Below are 12,256 nucleotides of genomic sequence, written 5' to 3' on the forward strand. Positions count from 1 at the left end.
CTCATCACTAATGTATTTCAAAGCCAGAGCTGACAAATATTTGTATACTCCTTTAGCTCAGGCAGTTCAGTGTTGGTGGCATTTTATGGTAATGGAGGGAGAAAGGAGACCTTCTTGCATAGAAGAGCAAGCATGCTGTATTTAAATCTAGATTCCTCTTCCTCCCCATAACAGAAAAAAAAAAAAAACAAAACTCAATTTTTTTTGGAGGAACTTTATTGTGATAAGGCATTCAGTGGACATACCAAACCTGAAAGGTGGCCGGTCAGATGGCAGTTTGATTACTAAACATCCTCTTTATGATTTATCATATTGTTACCACAACATGAAGCTATTACTGAGGAGTTAATTTACCATAGAAATAGTTTATGTAGAAATTTTAAAGTGTAAAACTAAAAGTCAATGTTAAGAGCCAGTGCCCAGACCTTGGTTTCTAATTCCATTCTCCAGTAAAAGGAACCAGACATGACTTAAGTCTATGGCTGGAGCAGAGAATAAACAAAATGGGCCTGGAGGATCTTCTGATGCCAGAAAGCATGAAAGTGCTAAAACAAAACAAAACAAAACACACAGTAGTGGGGTATGTCAAATGTACACAGACGCCTGAAAGAGCTCCTAGTGGGTCAAAGCTGGGACAGTTTAAACAACTAAATAACATAATTTTAAATTGTAACCCAAGATAGAAAATGAATATAAATAAAAGATACACTATACATATAATATATATTGTAATAATGTCAATATAAATATGTAAAAATATAAATTTTTAATTAAAAAGGGATATCTGTGTGTCCATACTGATGTAAGTAAATGATTGGATATGTAAGCTAATAGGAGAGAATAGATAAAATCTTCCATGTATAGAAGAATTCCAAATGATTTTTGTCAAAAATCCTCCTAAAACAAAAAACAAAACAAAAAATTCCTCCTAAAGGAGGTGAAACGTGACTGTCCATCCCTTAAATGTGGGCTGTGTTTCATGACATCCTTCTAAGGAACATAGTATGGAAAGGGGGGGGGGGCTTTATAGTCGAGAAACTTGACAGACATACCCCAGCCAGCTGATCAAGTTAGTATGAACAATGATAATATACACTTGATATGATGTAATGAGAATGGCACTTTATCTCTGTGCTCTTCCTCCTCAGATCTGTTAATCCCATTATGATTATGAAAAACCATTGGAAAATTGAGATAAAATATCTATAAAATATCTAACTAGAACTCCTCAAAACTGCTGTCAAGGTCATCAAAAAAGGAGTCTGAGAAACTATCACAGTCTCAAAGAGGGGTAAAGAGTTGTGACAACTAAATGTAATGTGATATCCTGTATGGGATTCTGGAACAGAAAAGGACGTTAGGTAAAAACTAAGGAAGTCTGAATAAAGTAGGGACTTCAGTTAAGATAAATAGGTCAGTATTGGTTCATTAGTTGTGACAAATGTAGCATACTAACAGGAGAGGTTAGCAATAGGGGAAATGGGGTGTAGGGTAAGTAGGAACAATGTATAGTATATGAGGTGTTGAGCTCTCTGTAAGCTTAGCATCATTCTAAAATTAAAAGCTTATTTTTTTTTTTTTAAAGCTTATTTTTACAAAAAGACGGTGGCAAGGACAAGAGTTTCTAGTTCAGGTTTAATTTTCATCATGCTGGGAGCCTGAAGTAAATAAAAGCCCTTGGTGTCCTAGGCTGATTATGGTGTAAAGTGGAGCAACTCTTCTTTGCTGTCATCTTGTAAAGCCATGACAGTTTGTTTGCAGAATCAGAGAATGCAGGAATTTTAAATGTTCTCCTGTGGAATTTCCTACCGGCATGACTTTTTTTCCCCCTTTGCTTCTGCCCGGTAGCAGTCCCTTGAGTGGCATTTGCTGTCCTAGTTAATCAGAGGGTAGGAGAAATGAAAAACTCTCCTCTTCCCCCTCCTATGAAGTTTCAGTGGGCACTGGAAATGTAGGTCAAATTGCATCACTGTAGAAAGGAGTGAACAGGAAGGTATTTATGAAGTGCTGCCAGCCTCTCTGTAGATTCTGAGTTATGATGAGCCAGTGTTGAGCCAGATTAGGTGTGAGATACATGGAACCAGAGAGTCATGTTTTTGATGTAGTACCAGAATGTTACATTTAATCAGTAATAAAAAGATTTCTGTCTGAAGCCCTAGTGAAAATAACTTGTACTGGCTTTGTTTAATTTGCATCTCCTAGCTTCTGGAATTCTTTTGTCTCTTATTTATTATTGGTATATTGAGGCAATTTATATTAATTTAGCTAGGGAGATGTTTGAATTGTAGAAACTATTGCCATGTGTACATAAAAAAGAATCTCTTGTTGGGTAATCACAGAAGTCTAATAATGTATTTTGCAAATTACACATAATCATGTGCAGTGGGATCTTCATTAGCATACAGAAATCACAAAATATATTTTTTATTTTTAAGTTAGATTTCAAGTACACCATCCTATGGCTTTCAATTTTTTTTTTTTTTTTTGCTTTCTTTTTTTTAAAATATTTTATTTATTTGTCTGAGAGAGCGAGAGAGAGAGAACACGTGCACAAAGAGCAGGCAGAGCAGGCGGAGGGAGAAGCTCCCCGCTGAGCAAGCAGCCTACTGTGAGACTCAATATCAGGACCTTGAGCCAAAGGCAGACGCCTAACTGACTGAGCCACCCAGGTGTCCTGGCTTTCTATTTTTTTAATGGCAAAATCTTATGGATTTTAAGATAAGCCTTTAAATACATGTTTGTATATTTTTAACATTATATACTAGTCCTTTGTTAAGACATCCAGATACTTGCTGCCCAAGTGCTTTATGTTACTTATATTGTCATTAACAGTAAGCATCCTGACAACAAAACCAATTATAAAACCTACTCCATTTCTACTCTTTCCTTGCCTCTGTTAAGATCCGGGGTAGTTTGTATACAAAATGGAAAATCAGATGATAAAATAATCGCACATGCTTGGGTTTTATTCAATCTTATAGGTTGCATAAAGTATTCTGTGACATATGTTTATAATCTAACATACTTTTAGTTATTTTGACTTTTTATTTTGAAATAATTAAAGATTCACAGGTTGCAAAGACAGTTCAGAGAGGACCTGGTTACTCTTCACCCAGTTTCTCCCATCAGTTGCATCTTTCTTATCTATACAGCACAATATCAAAACCAGGAAGGTGACATTGGTATAAAATACATGTGTAGTTCTGTGTCATTTTATCTCATATGCAGACTTGTATAACCACTGCCATAATCACAAAAATCTCCCTTGTGCTGTCCTCTAATGGTTGTACTCATTCCCGTTACCTTTATAACTCCTAACTCCTGGCGACCACTAATGTTCTCTAATTCCATAATTTTGTCATTTTGGGGAATGATACATAAATTTGATCTTTTGAGATTGGCATTTTCAATCAGCGGTTTAAAAAGAATCTTATTTTTAAAAAAGTATCAATGTTAAACATCTAAAAAAATACATATACTTTTTAAAGATTTTATTTATTTATTTGACAGAGAGAGACACAGCGAGAGAGGTAACACAGCAGGCGGAGTGGGAGAGGGAGAAGCAGGCTTCCTGTTGAGCAAGGAGCCCGATGTAGGGCTCGATCCTAGGACCCTGAGATCATGACCTGAGCCGAAGGCAGACGCTTAACGACTAAGCCACTCAGGTGCCCCTAAAAACATATATTTATTTTTAAAAGAAGTTGTTGTTCAGAGTTTGATTCACTAATTTTCAAACCTGTACTTTTTTAGCTTGGGTATTCTATACTCTGTTGCTATATTTGAACAGCAGCTAAAGTTGTTATGTGCCGACCTAATAACTGATTATAGCATTAACCTTTTTGCCTACCATTAAAAGATGGTACTGCAAAGTTAAAGAGAAAACTACCCTGGGAAAAGCCCATCCCATCAACGAATTAAATATTGCAATTGTTTATGAAGCAAGAATAAGAAAACCAAATGTATACTTTAGTTATACCAAATAAGGTAACTGAGCCACATTTATGTTCATTTCTTCTTGAAAGAATTTTTCTTTATTTTTATTTTATTTTTTTTAAGATTTTATTTATTTCTTTGACAGAGACAGATCAGAAGTAGGCAGAGAGGAAGGCAGAGAGAGGAGGAAGCAGGCTTCCTGCCGAGCAGAGAGCCCGATGTGGGGCTCGATCCCAGGACCCTGAGATCATGACCTGAGCTGAAGGCAGAGGCTTTAACCCACTGAGCCACCCAGGTGCCCTTGAAAGAATTTTTCAAAGAAAGACTCTTTGGAACATGATATTTAAATAAATAGTAGTTTAAATATTTATGTTAATTAGATAATGAAAGATCAGAGAATTGCTCTACAGATCATCCTCAGCTTATAATGGGGTTATGTCCCAAAAAACCATCATAAGTTGACAGTATTGTTAAGTCGAAGATGCACTTAAACCACCTAACCTGGGGTGCCTGGCTGGCTCAGTCAGTACAGCATGGGACTCTTGATCTCTGGGTTGTAAGTTTGAGCTCCACTCAAAAGAGATTTCTTAAAGATAAAATCTTTTTTTTTTTAAATGCCTAACTCAGCTAATATCATAGCTTACTCCAGTCTACCTTAAACCTGCTTATATTAGCCTACAGTTGTGCAAAATCATCTAACACAAAGCCTGTTTTATAAGAAAATTTTACTGTCTCATGTAATTCATTGAATACTGTGCTGATAGTGAAAACAGAATGACTCTGGGTACAGAATGGTCGTAAGTTGTGTCAGTTGTGGACCCTCATGATTGCAGGGCTGACTGGGGCTGTGGTGCTGCTTGCCCAGCATTACGAGAGAGTGTCATACCACATATAGCTAGCCTGGGAAAAGATCCAAATCCAACATGCTAAGTATGGTTTCTACTGAATGTGTATTTCTTTAGCACCATTGTAAAGTTGAAAAATCATTAAGTCAAAACATTGTTAAGTCAGGGACCTCCTGTATGTGGTTAGTGTGAAATGTAACATATGAAGGTCAGTGTCTTCATCATGTTAATACTTTCATAAGCAGGAAATGGAGTCCTGTGGTAGATGAAGGATGGGAACAACCAACCTCAGAGGGAACAGATCTTCCTTAGATGACTATATGCTGTTTTCTAACAAAATATAAAAATTATGCTAGGAGCTGTAGGAGGACACGTTAGTGTTTCATTACAAATGATACCGTGGCTCTAGGGAATCCCATGTGGCCAGAGCTATGTAACTGAGCAAATAGAAGGTGAGTCCCCAGGCACCATTTTGCAGCTCACTGGCAGTGAATGAAGGAGGGATGTGAGCACTCACTCCTTGGCTTGCCCAGAATTCGTGTTCCTGAAAGTTGTGTCAGAGCAGATTTTTCATAAATTAAATACTATTGTAATTGGCAAATGATCTTTATTTGACTGTAGCTCCTAACATTTTAGACAGCCTTCCTCCCCGTAGGAAAATATTCTTTGTAGTTAAAACAACCTCTACCTACCACTATACCACTTTAACATTTTTCTTTCTTTTTTTAAGATTTTGTTTATTTATTTGAGAGAGAGGGAGGGAGAGGGAGCCAGCCAGTGAGCACAAGCAGGGGGCAAGGGCAGAGGTGGAGGGAGAAGCAGACTCCCTGCTGAGCAGGGAGCAAGATCACAGGACCCCGAGATCATGACCTGAGCCAAAGTCAGATACCTAACTTACTGAGCCACCCAGGTGCCCCACCACTTTAACATTTTTCTTCTGATCATCCTTGTTTTCTTCAAGCAGTGTATCATTGTACTTAGAATAGCCATTGGGATAGGGGAAAAGGGAAGCAATCATTTATTGATCATCAACTGTATGCCAGGCACTGTACCAAGTGTATTAAGTAACCATAGCAAATAAGTCAATTTTCTTGGTTAGATTTACTTAAGAGGCCTGCTGCTCAAAACGGAATGTATATGTTTTATATACATATATTTGAAGTTATATATATATATCTATGCCAATTTATATATAAGTAGGTAATTTAAAGAATATATATATTAATTTGCGTATTCATGAGATGATGTGTGAAGTGATATGGAATATAAGAATATAAAACCTACCTCTCCCATTAGCAGCTCTCTATCCAGATGAGGAAAACCAATTATAAGAAGAAATTATAGAAGACAAATCAGTTAACTACAGGAATGAAAACTGCTCAACTTATCAATGCAACATATATAATAAGGCAATCCATAAATAATTGCCAATTAAATCCTTCAGATTTTAAGTGCTGTAGTTGTTCAGAGGAAGAAAAGATTATTGATCTCTGACCCTTGGTTGTGTCACCTGTAAAATACAGATGATACCTACCTCATAGTGAGAAATGAATAAACTGTGTAAGTAAAAGCCTTATTATATATATTGCCTGTTAGTACACCTTCAATAAATCATAGCCGTACTGTTAATAATGAAAATTACAATAATAGCAACAGCACTAATACTGTATTAGGGTGGGCTGACTGTTGTTACACAAAACTGTCGTAGCATAATAAAATACATGTTCATTTCTTACTCAAGTCACAGCTCAGTGTAGTTTGGCAAGGAGGCTCTTGCTTTACCCAGTCATTAAGAGGTGAAGTTTTGTGGCTCTGCCCACCTACGGACTTGGAGCCCTCTCCGTTTTACCAGCCTAGCGTGTGAGAGGCTAAGAATCAAAACAAGGAGGTTTATGTGGATCCAGCCTAGAAGTGGATCCCAATGTTTGTCTTCCTATTTTAAGGACTCACATAGTTAGGCCTTCCTGCAACGGTTATTGGGAAATTTAGTCTAACTGTGTGTTTTGGAAGATGAAGAATGTAGATATAGGTTGGCATTGGCAATCTTTATCACAAATAATATCTAGAAAGGCTTATTAAAGAGGCAGGACTTTTCCTGGATCTTTTAGAGAAGCCACTAAGAGTTGTAGGTTGCCCAGACTACCTTTATTTAGGTGGCCTTACTTAAAGACAAGGGTAGAAGAATTAAAAAACAAAAAAAACTCCAAAAAGCCCCCAAAGTCCTGCAAGCATTATCAATAAAAATTACATATTTAATGTACTAGCAACTGTCTCTACTGTGAGCCATTTATTTGGTAGTGACCTTAGGCAAGCCATTTTACTACTTTAGACCTCCATTTCCTCACTTCTAAACGTTCTTCATAGAGGTGTGGTGAACGTTAAACAGGACGGTGCACGTAAAGTACTTAGCACAGGGGCTGGCCCAGAGTAAACAGTCAAAGTTGTACCTGCTATTGGTACTGTTGGTAAGTATGCCTCCAGAGGGAAATACTTGCTGGCTGTTCATTTATTTGACATCTTTCCGAAGGACTGTGTTAGAGTAGCAAAGAATGATTTGATTGAGTATGTGGATTTTAGAATTCTATAACCCTACTCCAGTAATAGGAAATTAATGTCCCCTTGGCAGAATATTGGGGGAGAAACCCTTTCTGTCCCTCCCAGGCTCCCCTCTTCCCTGTTGACCACAGATTTTTAATTCCCCTATCAAGAGGACAGCAGGAGTCAGGGACTTTACTTTTTATCCCTCCTTCCCCTTTTTCGTCGATAGGTGGATTTGGCCAGGAAGAGTGAGGGTAGGTGCCAAAACAGCTCCATATTACTCAGGTGTAATTGCAAGTTCTTAGCAAGGCAGGAACATCCCACCTCAGGCCTGCGTTATTTTGAGTGGTTGAGTAGCTGTCAGAGCCTGTGGTTCCATTGAATTCAGTTCTATTCAGCAGGCATTTATTAACATTTAGACTATCAGGCCCTGGGGATGCAGAGAGGAAATGTTGCAGACCTGGCCTCAAAGAAGCCCACTTAGGGATGTAGGTGTGATGATCCGAAGAGGTTTATTTGAGTTTGTTTTGGAGGCTGGATGGGAGTTACTGGGAAGGTAGGAAGGAAGTAGTTCAGGGTGGTAGGAAGAACAGGTATGGAGGAACAGAGGTAGGGATTGCCATGCAGGGTAGCAGTAGAAGGAACAGGTTTCAGTTCCACTTTCGTATGCAGCTGCCACAGTTCTACCCCTTCTGGGCCTCATCTCACAAGTCTCAGCAAGGATAGTAAAAGTTCCTATGTTATAGAACTGGGAGGATTAAGTTTAGAGAATACACGTAAAGGGTTTACTGTGTGTTGAAACTGGGCACATAGTAAGTGCTTAGTGAATGTCAGCCACTGTTACTGTCCTGTGCTTTTGTAATTGACTTGCAAATCTACAGACTTGAGCAAGTATTTTGCATAAATTATTGACGTTTTTATTATATTTTTGCTTTTCCTTCAGGCTAATGGTGAAATAGTGTACTGTAGTCACACTTGATGGGCAAATGGCTTACCTCTCAGCTAAATGGAGGGAGAGCCGGGTTACCCTCAGTGAAGCCTGGGAGAGATGAGGCTTGAGATAGAAGAGTCATACGACTGAAAATGTCAAGGGAAGTGAGGGATGGCTACGCTGAAATCTTTGCTAAGAAGGAAGGGGCTGAGTGTTTATGGAAATGGCCTGGTGCCAGGCACTGACAGAAGATGGAGGCTCCTTTGACACAGTTTTGCAGAGGGTCAAGCAAGCTCTATGACCAACTGTGGGGCCTAAAATGTATCCTGGAAACCTAGGCCAGAGCTATTGGAGTCCTTACTAGAAGTCATTTCAGCTCCCTGTTCAGCAGTTACATTTTCATACTCTCATTTGGTGTTCAGTGGAGTGACCCTGAGACCAGACCCTGTAGTTCAGGAGGTGGGAGAACTCCAGCTGATCTTTGAAGAGGTGGATGTCCAGAAGCACCATTGAAAAGTCCAGTTGTGTGGAGCATAGCATTTTATTCTTAAATTTGCTTTGCCAGGGCGAAAGCTTGTCAGGGTGAAAGCAATGAAGAAAATGAGTAAACTCAGGGCTGCATTACTTCATATTTTTGGAGCATTTCAGGTGATACGTAATCTGTTTTTAAAATGTTTGTCTGTGGTGTTTCGTGTGGGAGAAGAGCCTGAGGATTATCACGTGGGCTAAAGGTCACACACAGGAGATAGGTGGATAAGGAAAACAAGTAATGCAGCCAGGTGGGAACTTTGAAAAGAACATGCCCAGTGAGTGACAAGGGGTAGCCCGTGACAGGAGAGCTGCCCCCCTCACCCCCCGCGCCCCCTGTGGCCACATTTTTTTTTAACTTTCCAAGAGAGAAAGGAAATTTGGAATTTTAGGTGAGACTTCCCACCTTTTATATATTAGCAACAAATTCCTTTTTTCCCCTAAGGTCACTAAAGTAACAGAGACCATAAAGTGAACTGTTTTAGGCCTGTGGACCTGTTTGCAGCGGGCATCAGAGAGTGGAGAGAAAGATGTGTAGCTCCAGGGCTAAGCTGCGCAGCTGAATACACGGTCAGCTCTGGTGCCATGGACGGAACCTTGAATGGAGCACACACTCTGCATGTTTTTACTGAATAAATACATGGGGCAAACCTCTGTTGCTAGTCAGTCTTTCCATGTGTAGAATGGGCAGATTGGAGCCGGCCTTCCCTCAGCTCCAACTTGGAAGATAGGAGATCCGGTTAGAACTTGTCTTGCCCTTCTTGCAGGGCCCTCTCTACCCTGTTCTCTTCCCTTTCATGCCCTCTCCAAGCACCTAGGTAGGTACCTAGGGGTTCAAGCTTCTAGATTTCAAGAAGGTTTAAGAAATAAAAAGAAAGTTCGTATTGGTATGCTTCAATACAAGACTAACTCAGTTTAGCCTGGTTTTCTTTCCTCTATCATGGTTAGTGCATTTTTGTTTAATTTAGACAGACTTGACTGTATAATAAATAATTACAGTGAGGCTCTCCGAGTCTTAAAATTACATAAAAATGTTCTCCTAGAAAATAAGTCCTTTTCCCCATAAAGGTTGATACAACATTGCTCATGTAACAGTGTGGGCTTTTCTCTGTTTAAAGATGAGAGGATTTTTCTGAACCCTTGAGCATTTCACAGAACCTCTTTTTACAACAAATTCTGGTGATATCTGCCCTTTTTAAAACAAAAGTTTTTACTGTCTTGAGCAAGATAATTTTTGTTGCACTTATCAAGAATCAATTAACATTTAAGCTGAGAAGAGAGGAGCCATCTACTTTACAGGTCTGTGGGATTCTTAAACCCTTGGGGAAGGAAATGCTTTGGGCCTCTGAGGACTGTACCTGGGACAGGAAAGTCCAAGAACAGCTCCCCCTTCCCCCCAACAACAGAAACTTCTTCCCTTTCTCTCTTCTGTGATTTCGTGGCCTCCTAGGTTGGATTCTCTCTGAGCAGCATGTTTATTCTCTTTGCTGACTGGCTTTTTCTTATTGACTGAGAGTACATGGGAGTAGCTTACAGTCAAGCTCAGAGCAGAACCTCTTCATTCCAAATTCTAGTTCCAAGGAGAACAAATGGAATATCTCAGTTTGGGTCATGTGTCCTTTGGCCAAAACAGAGGAGGAGTTTGGGATCACATAATACAAATATCATGTGGCAGAGAGTTGAGAATTACATAGTACTTAGGAAAAAGGGTCACCATGGGCTAGGCAGCTCCTCTAGAGAAGAAGGGCATCTTCTACAATCTTGCGTACTCCCCCCCCACCCCAAAAATAAATAAATGTAGCTTCTCTCAGGACTTTGGAGAAATTCAAGTTACAATTTTTTTTCTTTTTCTTTTTTTAAGATTTACTTACTTAGAGAGAGAGAATCTCAAGCAAATTCTCCTATTGAGCACATAGCCCGATGTAAGCTCTGCTTGATCCCAGGACCCCGAGATCACCTGAGCCAAACCAAGAGTCACATGCTTAACTGCCTGATCTACTCAGGCATCCCTGTATCTTTTTTATTTCCTTCTCTCCCATCTCTAACTGCCTGTCATTTAAAAACTATCTTATTAAAAATTATATTTATTGAACGTTTGTTACATTTTATCTGGTAAATGAATAAAATCTGTCCAGTTTTGTTTCTATTCTTAGAAAATGCTTTACAGTCTACCTTTTAAACAATATATCTTTGTCTTTGCAAAACAAAATTAAGTCACTGTTTAGGCAGTTTGGTATACTGGTAAGGGAACTAAATAACATCAAAAGCCTCCCTCTAGTTCCAATTCCAAACCATTTATTTACTGGGCAATCTTGAGCAAATTATGATCTCTCTCAGTTTGTTTCCTTGCTAGTAAAATGGGGACCATAACAAGAGCTCTTTTGAGTACAATGTTCTTGTGAAGATAAAAAAGAACATATACAAACATAGGATGGTTGCCTTTCTGCCCCCTGTTCTAAGAGAAGTTGCTATTTTTAAGTGCTTATTTTTAGTAACTGCCACTACCTTTTTTCCTCTAAGAATAGAATTTCCTTTAAAGCATTTTTGAGGTATGCAGGCTAGTAAATGGTGAATTCTTTTAAAGGCAAATGCTATCTTGGGGACGATTTCATGGCACCCAAAATCTGATGACTTCCTTGGGTACTTTGGGGATATGGCTGGAGTATCCTTATGGAAAACGGAAAAAAGTCTTGACCCAATGAATTCATGCTATCAAGCACAGAGTTTAATCTGATGTCAATGTTGTTCCACCTCTAGTCTACTCTGAAGGAATCACTGTCAGTGGGCCGAATGGTTATCTCTAACATAACATCTTTATTGGCTGTCTCTATCCTGGTAATTTGTAGCTTCCTTTGAGTGATTTTGTGTAGCTGTAAAGTATTTAAGATGCAGAGAAATGAATTTTGGCTCAGGACAGACATGTTAAGCAAGATAGTGGCTTTTATTGGAAATAAGGCAGAAAAAGAACACTAAAATGGAAATCAGAGAAAAATTCTAAAAGATAGGAGACTAGAAAGGAATTAGAAATCTGAGGAAGACAAACAACTGGCTTATAACGATTGGAGGAATGATTACTGAATGTTTACATTACTGAATAGCATTTTGTGGATGGATGAAACTGAAACTGTTCTTTTTTTTTTTTTTTTTTTTTTTAATTTGTCAGAGAGAGAGAGCGAGTGAGTGAGCACAGGCAGACAGAGAGGCAGGCAGAGTCAGAGGGAGAAGCAGGCTCCCTGCCGAGCAGAGAGCCCGATGTGGGACTCGATCCCAGGACGCTGGGATCATGACCTGAACCGAAGGCAGCTGCTTAACCAACTGAGCCATCCAGGCGTCCCGAAACTGAAACTGTTCTTTTTTTTTTTTTTTTTTTTTTTTTTTAAAGATTGTATTTATTTATTCGACAGACAGAGATCACAACTAGGCAGAGAGGCAGGCAGAGAGAGAGAGAGAGGAGGAAGCAGGCTCCCCGCAGAGCGGAGAG

The sequence above is a fragment of the Enhydra lutris genome, unplaced genomic scaffold, assembly GCF_002288905.1.
Source record: "Enhydra lutris kenyoni isolate GAN:26980312 unplaced genomic scaffold, ASM228890v2 scaffoldscaffold10, whole genome shotgun sequence".
In the NCBI taxonomy this organism is placed as follows: Eukaryota; Metazoa; Chordata; class Mammalia; order Carnivora; family Mustelidae; genus Enhydra; species Enhydra lutris.